Source organism: Symphalangus syndactylus, chromosome 13, assembly GCF_028878055.3.
Source record: "Symphalangus syndactylus isolate Jambi chromosome 13, NHGRI_mSymSyn1-v2.1_pri, whole genome shotgun sequence".
NCBI lineage: Eukaryota > Metazoa > Chordata > Mammalia > Primates > Hylobatidae > Symphalangus > Symphalangus syndactylus.
In genome coordinates, this window is record NC_072435.2 from 26703321 (window position 1) to 26718949 (window position 15629).

The 15629-nt window shown below is 39.0% G+C and overlaps 1 non-coding gene across 1 annotated transcript; it reads right to left on the reverse strand.

Annotated features, from left to right (window-relative positions):
* Positions 1-14536: 14536 nt before the first annotated feature.
* On the reverse strand, positions 14537-14640 carry LOC129461367 (small nucleolar RNA U13). The gene has a single exon (XR_008650516.1). It is a non-coding gene; the product is annotated as a small nucleolar RNA U13 (small nucleolar RNA).
* Between the last annotated feature and the right edge of the window lie 989 nt (positions 14641-15629).

The following is a 15629-nucleotide window of genomic DNA, read 5'->3' on the forward strand; positions in this document are numbered from 1 at the left end:
ATTGCTTGAGCCCAGGAAGTTGAGGCTGCAGTGAGCTGTGACAGTGCCACTGCACTCCAGCCTGGTTGATAGAATGAGACCCTGTCTTAAAACAAACAAACAAAAAACCTTGTTTCATGCACAAAAATATTGTATAAAATTATCTTCAGGCTATGCGTAGAAGGCATATATAAATGAAATGAAAACAAATGAATTTTGTGTTTGAACTTGGGTCTCATCCCCAAATATCTGATTTTATATACATGAAAATAGTCCAAAATACAAAATAAAAAAATCAAACCTGAAACACTTTCTGTCTCAAGTATTTTGGATAAGGGATGCTCAACCTATATCACCATCCTTATCAATCTCTGCTACCCAATATTGTAATTCTCATACTTCTTAGACACAGGGTCCACCATTCTCATCAACTTCTGAAACTCAAGTTCCACTATTATTACCTCTTGGAATAGCACTTCAAAGGAAAATAGAAACTTCCTACCCTTCACAAGGTCATCCCAAGTTCCTGAAACAGGAACTGGTAGACAGGAAGACACCTTAACCTACCTTGAATTAGGTCTGAGTCAAGGACTCACACGTTGATACTATAGAACAGGCAGCACCGGGTCATGAGGAACATCACAGTAGCAGAGAATCCTTCCATGTGAGGGATCAACCCTAAAACCAAGATAATCCGATAGCACCACCAGAGAATCCTTCCATGTGGGGGGATCAACCCCAAACCCAAGATAACACTAGAGCACCACATAATCCCTACAGGTGGGATAATCCCCACACTGGCAGAGCCTAAAATCATGAGATGATTTAAATCAAGCTTGTCCAACCCACAGCCCATGGGCCTCATGTGGCCCAGGATGGCTTTGAATGTGGCCCAACACACATTCATAAACTTTCTTAAAACATTGAGGTTTTTTTTTTGGTTTTTGTTTTTTGCAATTTTTTTAAGCTCATCAGCTATCATTAGTGTTAATGTATTTTATGTGCAGCCCAAGACAATTCTTCCAATGTGGCCCAGGGAAGCTGAAAGATTGGACAACCCTGATTAAAAGCAGCAGATTCTCCTATTACACCATTAAATAACCGCAAATGGTAACTTGCCCCTGGTGGACTTGTAGGAAGTAGAGACAGGGTCCCCATTTTTGTTGGGCCTAGGCCAGGGGAAGTGGGGAGGCAACAGACCTCATTTCCACAATTAATTATTTTCTGAACAAAGGGCATGGGAAAATGGGTGTGATGTTTTTGGGAGGGTTTCCCTATAGCCTTTCTCTTCATCTTGGGCCATACCTTCTTTTTGTTTGATGAGTGAAGGACCTTCAGCCGCTCTGCTGTTTACATCCAAGAAAAAGGTAGGGAAGGTTATGCTGAGGTTCAAGGAGACAAGACTAGTTATAGTTTTTGCAAGTCCATCAGCTGCCATCTCCTCCTATCTCTGGTAATAGATCATCTCTTTCCTTTAAGTAACCCACTCCACGTGGCTCTGACAAGAATGTCCAAGCACTAATGCCCCTCCTTCTCCCCCCAAAAAAACCTAGTCTGGGTATATGACACAAAATAGGCCAACCAGAATATTTATCATTCATTCATCTGTGAGCCCTGACAGAGCTGGTTAGAATCCAAGATTTTATTTTTGATCTTGGTACCTTAATTTTGTGTCTTCTAAAATATAAATGTATACATATGCATTTGTACAGGCATATATTGTTTTAGTTTCTGAAGAACAGAGTCATACTACATACACCAAGGTGATTAAGAGCACAGATTCTGAAGCCAGATGGCCCAGGTTTGAATCCTGGCTCAGCCATTTTACTAGCTATGTCTCTCTATGTCTCAGTTTCATCATCAGTAAAATGGGTGTAATAATAATAGTACCTATATCATGGGTTGAGACATAAGGATTAAAGGAGTTAATGTATAGAAAGTGCTTAAAACAGTGCCTGGCACACAATAAGCCATATAAAAGAATTATTGAATGTTATGCCTACAAATTAATACAGAGCTAGCTCTTTATTCTAATTTATTCATACACATGCATGGAATTTTATATTAACAGGGCAATTTATTCTTATGAAGATATTTGTACTGTATTCTTTCCCATCCTCATTTATTTTTTTTCTTTGGTTACCTTGATTGACCCCTCCCTTCCTACCCATTCACCAGGTGCTTCTCCTCCCAAAGTTATATGTCATATCTGTTGTGAGTTACATTATGTCTCCCCTCCCAACCAAATACATATGTTAAAGTTTGAATCCCCAGTACCTGTGAATGTGACCTTCTTTGAGAGCCTTTACAGATGTAATCAAGTTAAAATGAAGGCATACTGGATTAGAGTGGGCCCTAAATCCAATGACTGGTAATCTGATAAGGAGAGAGATATTTGAAGATGCAGAGAAAATACTTAGGAAGAAGGCCATGTGATGGTGGAGGCAGAGAGATTCAAGTGATGCATCTACAAGCCAAAAAACACCAAGGATGACTGGCAACCACCAGAAACTAGAACAAGAAACCAAGGGGCCTACAGAGGAAGCATGGTCCTGCTGATACCTTCATTTCCAACTTCTAGCCTCCACATCTGTGAGAGAATACATTTCTGTTTTTGCTTGTTTGTTTGTTTTGAGATGGAGTCTCCCTCTGTCACCCAGGCTGGAGTGCAGTGGCATGATTTTGGCTCACTGCAGTCTCCACCTCCTGGGTTCAAGCGATTCTCCTGCCTCAGCCTCCCAAGTAGCTGGGACTACAGTCACCTGCCACCACACCTGGATAACTTTTGTATTTTTAGTAGAGACAGGATCTTACCATGTTGGCTAGGCTGGTCTCAAACACCTGACCTCAAGTGATCTGCCCGCCCTCAGTCTTCCAAAGTGCTGGGATTACAGGCATGATACACCACACCCGGATAATTTCTGTTGTTTTAAACTGCTCAGTTTATAATACTTTATTACAACAGCCCTAGAAAACCAATATAGTATCCATGTTTATCTGTGTGTCTTGTCATTCTTTACTTCATGCTTAAGTAAACATACATACACATAGAAACATGCACATAGTTGGGTTGCATTAAAATTCAGCTTCAGCCTCAATATTTGTTCAATTTTTTCTATTTGACTTTGATCTCACCTCAGTCTTTTGGAGGTGGAACCATTGAGTGCCAATTTGAAGTTCATTTCTAGCATCCCTGAACTTGTGTGGTCACGATGAATACATGACAGATTGGGTTACCAGCCTATCTAACTAGTGCAGTAACATTAGAAATATGAACAAATCATGTTGCTAACTTTAAAATCTTAATAGTCACTTTCAAATTTAAGCATTCTAATGTAGCTTGGAGTGAAAATCGTGTGTGTGTTCAAAGTTAAATTTTTATCAAAGTATAAATGTGTAATTCTATAATTACAGAAGAGGCTGAAATAAATAATGGTGATTGTGAAAGCCTTTAAGTTACAGATGATTTTTCAGGAAACTGACTCTGAAACAGAGGTTAGAACTCCCCTACAAGTGTGAATCCTGAGAACACCCCTATTAATTTCCTGCTGTCCGGATTCACACTTGTAGGGGAGTGAAGGAAGTAGGATTAGGCAGTGGGAGAAGGTGAACTACTATGCAGGCATAACAGAAGCCCCAGCCAATGTACAGGAAACTCTACAGCTAAATGGCTCCACAGAGATGTCCTGAATCCGGGAAAAGGGACTGGGCCTTTATACGACTCACTGACCTATTAAAAGAAACACTTCAGACAAATTAAATTGAACACAGTTTATTTGAGTAGACAATTCATGAGTAGGGCAACACTCAGAATCAGAAGAGCAGTGAGCTTGTATAAGCTGAACACAGACGCAAAGTAGAGAAATCATCTGGTTGGCTACAGCTAGGCATTTGCCTTATTTGGGCCAGATATGATCAGTTAGCTGCCTGTGATTGGTTGAAGCTTGGCTGTTTGTGATTGGCTGGAACCTTGCTATTTGTTACAAAAAGTATACTACTAAGTTACATTTCGGTTTGTTTACATACTGAGTTAGGTTGCTATTTATTAGGTAGGAACTCAAAGTATGGAGAAAACCTCAGGCTCATGGCCTCCAGCATAAACAGGCTCATGGCCTCCAGCAGAAACAATGCTGATTTAATAGAGCAGTTGTTGGATGTGAGCTGACCCAGGAAGGGGCTGTGACTTTGGGTGAGGCAGCTCCCTTGCTCCGAAGGCAATCCTTACAAGGGAGTGCTGCCAGCTGTCAGCAATCAACACTCACAGCAGCTGGGATGAACCAGTGCTTCAGTCCTGGGGGCACTCTACCATTACACCATGCCTTTCAGGTCCAAAAACAATTACTGAGAACTTCCTCATAATTATACAACTCAGGAAATAGACTGAGTGTTGGTATGAAGATGAAGAGTGCTTTAGTTAAATGCCATTAGAAAGAATATTGTCTCCGGTTGGAACTGGCAAGTGATTGTAAAAATATCAATAATAACATGAGTCAGAACAGCAAAGATTAGATTCCATGGAAATCTGGAGATCATTTTTGTGATAGGCAGCCTCCCCTGTAGAATTGTTTGGTATTCTACCATTCATATTATTAACGAAAATAATCTTTGATGACTGTATTTGATGTTTTTTAGTTAGTTATTTACATTTAGGCTGTGTATCTTTTTAGAAAACGTGTTATCTGAAAATTGTTCACATTTGTGAGGATGAATTTCAAAAAGATTGGCCATTTTGCTTACTTAAATTTCTTGAAGTGGAAATGAAACTCTCTAAAATCATGTGTAACAACTTCTGTGCTAAATCATCTTTGATCCATACATCATAATGGGTGCAAAGAGCATGAAAAACAAAATAGAAAAGTGTTGGAAATCAGATTCCCCAAACACATTTTGTTCTCACTAATCAAACTTCAAAACAACAGATTTTATAAGCATACTTTAAAAAAATTCTTTATAGTTTTGGGTTAGTGAAGCTAAAATCTTAAAGCTGTAAAATTGATTGCACAACACTGTCAACCATTTTTTGAAGTAGAAGATGGATTTTCAAAATTCGCTAAAATTATGATTCTTAAAAGTTCTTTCTAGAAAACATGTTTTGAAAAGTTATTCCAAATTATATTAAGCTGTGCACAAAATTATTTTACGTACTAATTCTGTATCTTATACATTGCACATTTGGACATAGAGAAACAATCAGGTGTTTTCTTCCTGATTTATGATGAATTTCACTATATTTCTACTCGGTGGTGTAGATATTTCTTGGTCTTACACGTAGTTAACAACATAGTGCATATACTTTATGGAATGTATGTCGTATGAAAAAAGTCAGTTGTTGATAATGGAACAAAAATGGCAAAGGCTATGAGTGAATTAGAAATTAGAAGTATATTATTATTTCTTCACACCTTTAATTGTGTGTCTAGGAATAATTAGAGCTCAGTATCAGGTAATAGAGTTGCTGTCCATAAGCAGAAAGATGGCTGGGCCACACTTTCATCATTCTTCAGTCAAAATCAAACTCATGACATACAAGAGACCTTGGAATTGCATTTCTATGAGGTTTTTAAACAGGATGACAAAGCAGCTCTTCCATGTTCAAAGCAATACTTAAACAAAAAGTTGATACTGTACTCTGCAGATGACAATACCCACCCAGCTGGACGTACTGATAACTGAGAGTTGCTTGAAAAAAAGTGGTTTATTTGATGAACCTACTGAAGAAACAGCCAAACGAAGGTGCTTTGAGAGTGGAAGTATTTCACACATGATACATGCTGTAAACACTATGCTATTGTTTTGCTCCTGCCAGTGTGCTGAAATAGGTGCATAGCTATTGAATGCTGAGATACAGATGGAAATTCAGAAATTATTTTTGTGGGGTTGTCAGCCTTCTAAAATATCTCCCAGTGATCTCCACTTCCTGATATTCATGTCTTTGTGTAACCTCCTCCCCAAAAGTATGGGCTGAACTTAGTGACTTACTTATAACTAATGGTATATGGCAAAACTGATGGAATGTCACTTCCAACATTAGATTACAAAAAACTGTGTGACTTCTGTCTTGCTAGTAAACTCTATTGCCTTTCTGATTTTCATGTATTAATAAAGTAAGTGGCTATATTGTGAGCTGCCATTTTTGAGAGACTCATGAGGTAAGGAACTGAGGGAAGCCCCTGCCAACAGCTAGAAAGGAACTGAGGCTCTCATTCCAATACCCGATGAGGAACTGCATGTTGCCAAAAGCCAATGAATAAACTTGGAAGTGGGTCATTCCCCAGTAGAGCCTTAGATGAGGATGAAGACCCTGAGTCAACATCTTGATTTCAACCTAGTGAGAAACCGTAAGCCAAGGACCAAGCGAAGCTGTGCTCAGATTCCTGACCACAGAAACTGTAAGATAATGTGTGTTAAGATGCTCAGTTTTGGAATGATTCCCTAGGTAACAATAGATGGCTAATATTAATACTTTTTTGTTTTTCTGTTATATGAATAGTATTTTGATATCTTGAATTGTCTTTCTCTATTGTCATATTTCTCATCCAAGATTTAAGGAGAGATTCTTCCCAAGAGCCTACGTGAAATAGCAAGCAAATGCAAAAATCTTACGGGAAAACAAAAAAACGTAAGACAGGGCAGAACTTTCTCAGTTTTGAGAATGGCAGTCCAGGCTATATGGATCAACTCCTCTGCTGAAAGTCATTAAAAGTGGCGGATAAAATATTCAAAACAATCTTTATAAAATAATGGAAAGACAATCTAGTGAGGAATTTCCTAGCTAAAATTTAGAAAGTGAGAACTCCAAGAAGTAAGCAGAGCATCCAAACCTGCTTTTGACTGATGAGCATAGGCTTATTCTGATTATAAAAATGAGCTGCACTTTTCAATAGTCTCCTGAGATGAGAGGAACAAAAGTAAAAGTGGCACCAAACTGGTACTATGGCGTATGGTAAAAACAAACTGAAACCCTCCTTCACGGAAGGCACTTTGATCATAGAATGAAAATGATCCCAGGTGGAAGGTCTGAGGTACGAGGAGGAAGCAGGTGGTAAATATATGGATGTATCCATCAGGATTCGAATAGGAAGCTGATGGCTCATTCAAGAGCTTAATTAAACATAGACTTGGCCGGACACAGTGGCTCACGTCTGTAATCCTAGCACTTTGGGAGGCCAAGGCAGGCTGATCACCTGAGATCAGGAGCTCCAGACCAGCCTGGCCAACATGGTGAAACTCCATCTCTACTAAACATGCAAAAAGTAGCCAGAAGTGGTGGCTTACACCTGTAGTCCCAGCTACCCAGGAGGCTGAGGCAGAATTGCTTGAACCCGGGAGATGGAGGTTGCAGTGAGCCGAGATCGCGTCACTGCACTCCAGCCTGGGCGACAGAGCAAGACTCCATCTCAAAGTAAATAAATAAATGAATAAATAAATAATAAACATAGGCTAATGAAGGGACTAAATAGAGATGTAGGCAGGATTAAGAGGTCCAAAAAGAGATGGTGCAGCATCCAAGGACAAGCAGCAGTGGGAAACAGGTACCAGCCTAGACCTGATGGGGCAAGCACAGTAGCCTTGGAGGATGGGCTGCCTTATAGGACTTGTGGCACAGAGGAATGCAGCCACTGCTAGAACTGTAGGGAGGGAAGAGGAGGAATAAAAACCCTGACTTCTTTCCTCCCACCGTTCAATCTCTGGACAGTGCCTCCCACAGGCAAGGGGAAGCTGATGATGCGGTCCTGAGAGGTCAGCCTCTCAGTGCACAGACATGAGCAGAGACAAGTGAATGATGGATCTGGAGAGGCACAGGTCATCCCTGTTGTCACTGAGCACCCATTATGTTCTTTTGTTTGGATGAACAAGCTCACATCCTTAACACAGAGATGCCCAGTATTAGTTCTCCTGTTACTGCAGAGGGAAGTCATTCCTGCTATACTTCTGAAACTGAAATTATAACAACAGCCATGAAAAGTGCTCTTCATGTAAGAGATCAGGGTGAAATTGAGGTGGGAAAGAAACAATTAGTTACCATAAAACATAATAGCTGCAGTTCCTGCTTCTATAGCTGGTCATAAAGCCTAAATTGATAATTATTTTATGTCTCTCTTACCTTCTTCTAGCACTTTGTTTCCTTGGAATTTTTTACTTGGTGGAGTGACCCAAAGCATCCAAGTCATTCATGCTTCCTCTTTATTGCATTGCTGCAGTTATCCATTGACCATTATTCTGGACAGAGAGTATAAACAGCCTCCCCACTGAATAGTCTGGGTTCTACTCCTAATTGTCTTTGATTGCACTGTATAGCAACAACATATTTTTCTTCTAATAATTGGATCAATTGGTACCTTTACTAGCTTAGTAAAAGGTACCTCCTTCTCTGCCTGATGGTTTAGCATCATAACTTGCCCAAAATGGCCAAGAAGCAGCCTCTGCTTCCACTTGAAACCACAACTGGGTCCTTTAGTGGAAGTGTTTCTCCTTGAGACACTCTTCTTGAGGACTCTCAAACCCACCCACTGCAAAGCTGCAAGTTTTGGACGCAAAAATTGCATAAGTGTGTGATTAGGTGGAATATGGAAGAGGGACCAGTCCTACTGGGTCCGGAATTGGTTCCTTCCGGTGGGTTCTTGGTCTCGCTGACTTCAAGAATGAAGCCGCGGACCCTTGCAGTGAGTGTTAGTTACAGTTCTTAAAAATGGCGTGTCTGGAGTTTGTTCCTTCAGATGTTCAGATGTGTCTGGAGTTTCTTTCTTCCGGTGGGTTTGTGGTCTCACTTGACCTCAGGAGTGAAGCCACAGACCTTCGCAGTGAGCGTTACAGCTCTTAAAAGTGGTGCGTCTGGAATTGTTTTGTTCCTCCCGGTGGGTTCGTGGTCTCACTGACTTCAGGAGTGAAGCCACAGACCTTCACACTGAGTGTTACAGCTCATAAAGGTAGTGCAGACCCGAAGAAAGAGCAGCAGCAAGATTTATTGTGAAAGGCAAAAGAACAAAGCAGCCACAACGTGGAACGGTACCCCAACTGATTGCCGCTGCTACCTCGGTGGCCAGCTTTTATTCCCTTATTTGGCCCTGCCCACATCCTGCTGATTGGTCCATTTTACAGAGCACTGATTGGCCCATTTTACAGAGTGCTGATTGGTGCATTTACAAATCTTTAGCTAGACACAGAGCGCTGATTGGTGCGTTTTTACAGAGTGCTGCTTGGTGCATTTACAAACCTTTAGCTAGACACAGAATGCTGATTGGTGCTTTTTTACAGAGGGCTGATTGGTGTGTTTACAATCCTCTAGCTAGACAGAAAAGTTCTCCAAGTCCCCACCCAACCCAGAAGCCCAGCTGGCTTCACCTCTTACTACCTCCACTTCTTGGTTTTCACATTGTGTATTCTGGCTCTGGGAGAAATGGCACTGTATATTGATGCTGGTTTAAGGCAAATACTGTTCTATAGCACCTCACCCAACCTCACCAAATATTCACCTCCAGATGGCACTATAACTTGCCTTCAGTAGGTCATTTCATCAATACATCAAGTCACCTGCTTCTGGGTAATGAGGCCCACAGTTGTACTTTATTGGCCTTAAAATTATTTTCTTGTTTAATGTGTGGGACCTGGAGGGGTTGTGCATTTAGCTGGCATGGTAAAAAAGATAAGTGATTCTTTTAAGGTAGCCATAGATGCTTTCTGATGTTTCTAACATATGTCTTAAGTTGGGCATGCAAGGACTCATTTATATTTTTCTTTTTTTTTGAGAAGGAGTCTCACTCTGTTGCCCAGGCTGGAGTGCAGTGGTGTGATCTTGGCTCACTGCAACCTCCGCCTCCTGGTTCACAAGCAATTCTCCTGCCTCAGCCTCCTGAGTAGCTGGGATTACAGGCGTGCACCACCACACCTGGCTAAATTTTGTATTTTTAGTAGAGACGGGGTTTTACCATGTAGGTCAGGCTGGTCTTGAACTCCTGACCTCGTGATCCACCAGCCTCGGCCTCCCAAAGTGCTTGGATTACAGGCATGAGCCACGGTGCTCAGCTGTCTTTTCCTTTTTCTTTGGTCTTCAAGTTGGTCAGAGGCAGCCTGTCTTCATAATAACCTTTATCACCAAGGTGACTGAGTGCCACTTAATCTCCCAATGCTTTGCCCTCCACCTGCACTCTCTGTTATTTCACCATTGGTAATAATTTGAGTAATCATAACAATAAAAATGAGTAAGAGGCTTAAATATAAGACACACATAAAATAAGAAAATAGTAATATATTGGAATGTGCAAATTGAGTAAAGGGTTCTAATGTCCTATCTTATATTGGAGAAACTTTAAAAGGTCACTAACTTTAGACTTTATTAACTGCTATTATATATTTTTTAAAGAATAACTAATAAACTTAGCAATAGAGTGCAAAACTTCTAAACTTGTGGAAAAGAAATGAACTAAGAAGAATAGAAATTACTCCAGCAGTCCAAATGGAGGCCAGAAAGAGGAAAAAATGAATCATTGAAAAGACAAAAAAAAAAACAAAACAAAACAAAAACGCAGAACACAAGGCAGGTACAAAAATAATAGATTTAGATTCAAATATATTAGTAATTGCATTAAATGTAATGTAAGCCTTCAGTTAAAATCAGTTTGCTAGACTGGGCCAAAAGAAATCCAACTATATGCCATTTACAAAAGACACATCTAAAACATAGTGATACAGGAATGTCAAAGAAAAAAGATGAAAATTTATATATAATGCAGCAAATACTAACCAAAAGAAACCTGGGTAGATATATTGACCTCAGCTAAAGTAAAATTTATTTAGGCAAAGTGTTTAGGCAAAATACTTACCAGTAATGATGATCATATCACAATGATAATAGTTTCATCAGAACATTTAAAAACCTAATTAGTATACACTAAATAATGCAGCCTCAAAATATACAAATCCAAAGTTGTCAGAGCTACAGAAAATGTCCAAATTTATAATCATAGTGGGAAATTTTTTTAACATATCTCTTTCATTAATGAGAGAATTAAACAGATGAAAAAAGTCAGTGAGGATGCAGAAAATCTACACAACATCATCAACAAATTGACTTAAAAGACAAAACAGTACACTCACAACAGCAACAATACATGCATTATTAAAGCACACACAGAATATTTGTACAACTTGATCAGAGACTGAGCCATTAAGAAAATCTCAACACAGTTTAAGGGATTTATATCACAAAAAGTATATTTTCTGATCACTTTGTTGTTAAGATGGAGATCTGAAACAAAAATATTATTGAACTCTTGAAAGGTTGAAAATTAAGAAGTCACTTCCAAGTAGTCCATGGGTCAAATAAGCAGTCAAGTTGGAAATTAGAAAGTATTTAGAGAGATATTTGGATATTTGACCCCTCCAAACCTTAAGTTGAAATTTTATCCCCAGTATTAGAGATGCAACCTAATGGGAGATGTTTGGGTTACGGGAGTGGGTGCCTCATGAATGGCTTGGTGCTGTCCTCTTGGTAATGAGTGAGTTCTTGCTCTATTAATTCTTACAAGAGCTGTTGTTAAAAAGAACCTACCACCTCCAGTGTCCCTATCTCTTGCTTTCTGTCTCCTCATGTGATCTCTGCACGTGGTGGCTCCCCTTTACCTTCTGCCATGAGTCAAAGCGTCCTGAGGCCTCACCAGAAGCAGATGCTGGTTCCATGCTTTTTATGCAGCCTGCAGAACTGTGAGCCAAATACACCTCTTTTCTGTATAAATACCCAGCATCAGGTATTGCTTTTTTAGCAAGACTAAATGGACTAAGACAGATATGAATAGCTTAAAATCATATTACTGGAATTGAAATAAGATAAACTGAATTCGATCTTTCTTCTCAAGAGATAAAAAAACTCAAGAAAGTAGACATAAGAAAATAATAAAATAAGTACTAAATAATACATGTTTTAAAATGCATGCAGTAGAATCAACAAAGCCCTAACTTGTTTGGTGAAAAAGTAATAAAATTGATAAACCTCTGGGGAGTCTAAATACAATGAAAAGAGAGAAGGCACATGTAGCTAATGTCAGAAATAAAATAAAAGACATAACCACTGATGTTGCAGACATTGAGAATATACGATAATATTTTGAACAATTTCACATACTTTGACATTTAGATTAATGGATAAATTAATAAAAATATGTAATTTAGTATAATAGCCTCAGAAAACAAGTAGAAAACCTGAATAGTTCTAAAACTATTCAGAAGAATCAGTAGTAAAAATCATCCCACAAAGCAAACTTTAGGTCAAGATGGCTAAACTTTAGGTATACCAGCAAATTGTACCAAAACTTAAGGAAGAAATTACTCTATTCCTATTCAAACTCTTGCTCATTTTCTGTGGCTAATTATAAAATTAATACCCAAACTCAACAATATGAAAAAAAAAGTATTGGCAAATCTTAATTAGGCATATAGTGGCCCAAATATTAAGCCAAAGTTTGCAAATTAAATAGAGCTAGATATAAAAATGATAATGCATCATAGCCAAGATGTGTTTATGTCAGGAATGCAAGGGTGGTTTAACATTAGAAACTCATTTAGTGTATTTATCACAAGCACAAATACAAGAAAAAAACATAATATGACTATCCCATGGAAGGCGGAAATGAGTCTGATGAAATTCTATCTTTATCCATAACAATTCTCATCAACTGAGGAATATACAAATCCAACTAGAAAAAAAAATCAGGCAATCCAATAGCAAAATTGGCCAATCACTTCAAAAGTGACTTTACAAGAAGAAAATCCAATGAATTCCAATTGTATAAGAAAAGGCCCTCAACCTCTTTAGAGGTAGAAACCAATCAGTACCATAGTGGATACCATTACATACTCATCAGATTGCTAAAAATGGAAAGTACCAAGGGTTGGCAAGGATGTGGGGCAATGGTAACTCTCATATTGTACACTTTTGGGAGTGTAAATTCATGCAATTGTTTGGGAAAATTTTTTAGCATTATCTACTGAAGTAGGAGATATATACACACTTACATACAGACCATCCCTGACTTACGATGATTCAACTTATAATTTTTCATCTTCATGATAGTGCAAAAGCCATACACATTTAGTACTCGGTATACTGAGTACACATTCAGTATAATCCCATCATACATGGAAAATATTAAGTAGAAAATTACTTCTGACTTACTATATTTTCAATTTATGACAGATTTATCAGGATGAAACTCCACCATAAGTTAAGGAGCATCTATACACAGGCATACAGACATATATATATAGAAATTCCTCTAAGATGCATCCTCTAGAGACAGGGTTCTACTAAGAAATACCGAGATTCTTTCAGGGGGCATCTTCAAGGTCAAAACTATTTTAGTAATAATACACAGATGTTATTTGTTTTTTCTCTGTGTTGACATTACATTGCTGGTGCAAAAGCAATGGTACGTAAAAGGGCTGTAACCTTAGCAGGAAGCAAAGTAATAGCCCTAAATTGTGCTGGAAGTTGTATCCTTTATCACTTCACACTCACTGTTAAGAAAAATTCCAGCTTCATTTAAGATTGCACTTGATGAAACAGTAAAAGCTATTAATTGTGCTAAATCTCAACTCTTGAATACACTTTTTTTAAACTTTAAAGTTTGGGGTACATGTGCAGGTTTGTTGCATAGGTAAACTTGTGTCCTGGTGGTTTGCTGTACAGATTACTTCATCACCCAGGTATTAAACCTAGTATTCATTAGTTATGTTTCCTGATCCTCTCCCTCCTCCCACCCTCCACCCTCCAGTAGGCCCCAGTGTGTGTTGTTCCCCTCTATGTGTTCTCATCATTTAGCTCCCACTTATAAGACAAGTGGATCGATGAAGTGTGGTATATCCACATAATGGAATGCTATTCAGCAATGAAAAAAATGAAATACAGCTATATGAGTACATAGAATATTGTCATCAATGTGATATTATAAAAATTTGCAAAATCAAATGAACACATAGCAACTCGTTCCATACATGTAAATATGTAATCTTAAAAATAGCTAAAAGAAAACTATTATGCTGGGCACAGTGGCTCATGCCTGTAATCCCAGAACTTTGGGAGGCACGAGGCAGGCAGATCACCTGAGGTCAGGAGTTCGAGACCAGCCTGACCAACATGGAGAAACCCCGTCTCTACTAAAAATACAGAATTAGCTGGCCATGGTGGTGCATGCCTGTAATCCCAGCTACTCAGGATGCTGAGGCAGGAGAATCATTTGGACCCAAGAGGCGGAGATTGCGGTGAGCCGAGATCGCACCATTGCGCTCAGCCTGGGCAACAAGAGTGAAACTCCGTCTCAAAAAAAAAAAAAAGAAAAGAAAACTATATAACTAATAGCAATAAAAAGAAAAGTGAGCGCAAAATTATCAAAAAGTTAGAATTAGAATGTTACTGACTTCTGGAGGGAGGCATGGATTATTACTGGGGAAGCCACATGCAGGGGATTCTGAAATACTGTGTATGTTTCATTTCTTGACCTATATGACAACTTTAAGATGAATCTTAACATCTACTTCTGAAACTATTCAGAAACTTTTTTTTTCCATTCAGATGAGTAATATGCCGATGTTGTAACAAGGAATGAGGGAGGCACATCTTATACAAGAGGCCGAAAACCCAATCCTCACACTTATGAACTACAAAAGGATCTAGAAAGTAGCTTTTCAAGCAATAAACAAAGATTCAGTTTGTGGTATTGTTTTAATTAAATTGGATCATCAGCTTGACCAGATTTCCCAAAAAGGAAGTAATCCTTTCCTTGTATTAGTTTCTATTAGTGAGGAAGGAAGCTTAATAACTTGCCAACATCACTAACACTAGGACCTTTCTCTTTTTTTGAGACAGAGTCTTGCTCTGTCGCCCAGGCTGGAGTACAGTGTGGCATGATCTCGGCTCACTGCAACCTCTGCCTCCCGGGTTCAAGCGATTCTTCTGCCTCAGCCTCCTGAGTAGCTGGGACTACAGGCACACACCACCACACCTGGCTAATTTTTATATTTTTAAGAGACAGGGTTTCACCATATTGGCCAGGCTGGTCTCAAACTCCTGACCTCGAGATCTGCCTGCCTTGGCCTCCCAAAGTGCTGGGATCACAGGCGTGAGCCACCGCACCCAGCGAACACTAGGACCTTTTGCTAGCAAAGTGAGCATCTATTTAGTACCAGAACTGTGCAGTAAGGTGAACAGAGAAAAAAGTAACAGCTGGAAGTACTGAGAAATCATTGTTCCCATACTCTAATGTAAAATGTTAAAATTTGACTCCTCCACATTTTTAACTGTTTATGCCGAGCTAATTTTAGTGCTTTGAAAAGTTGTAAAAATGGTACAGCAGATTCCTGCAAACCCTTCACTGAACTTCCCTGAAGTTACTCTCTTATATAACCACAGCATAATGTTCAAAACCAGAAGATGAATATTGGTGCAATACTGCTAATTTCACCATATGTTTTAAAAATAATAAATTATTCAGAATCCTTTTATATAATTCATGGTCATTTGGATTTTCTTCTTGTGAAGTTTACTGCTATGAATGTGTGTGTCTCTGTCTACTCATATGTTGAGATTGAATCACCAATGTGATGATATTAGGAGATGAGGCCTTTCAGAGGTGATGAAGCAATGAGAGTAAAGCCCTCAT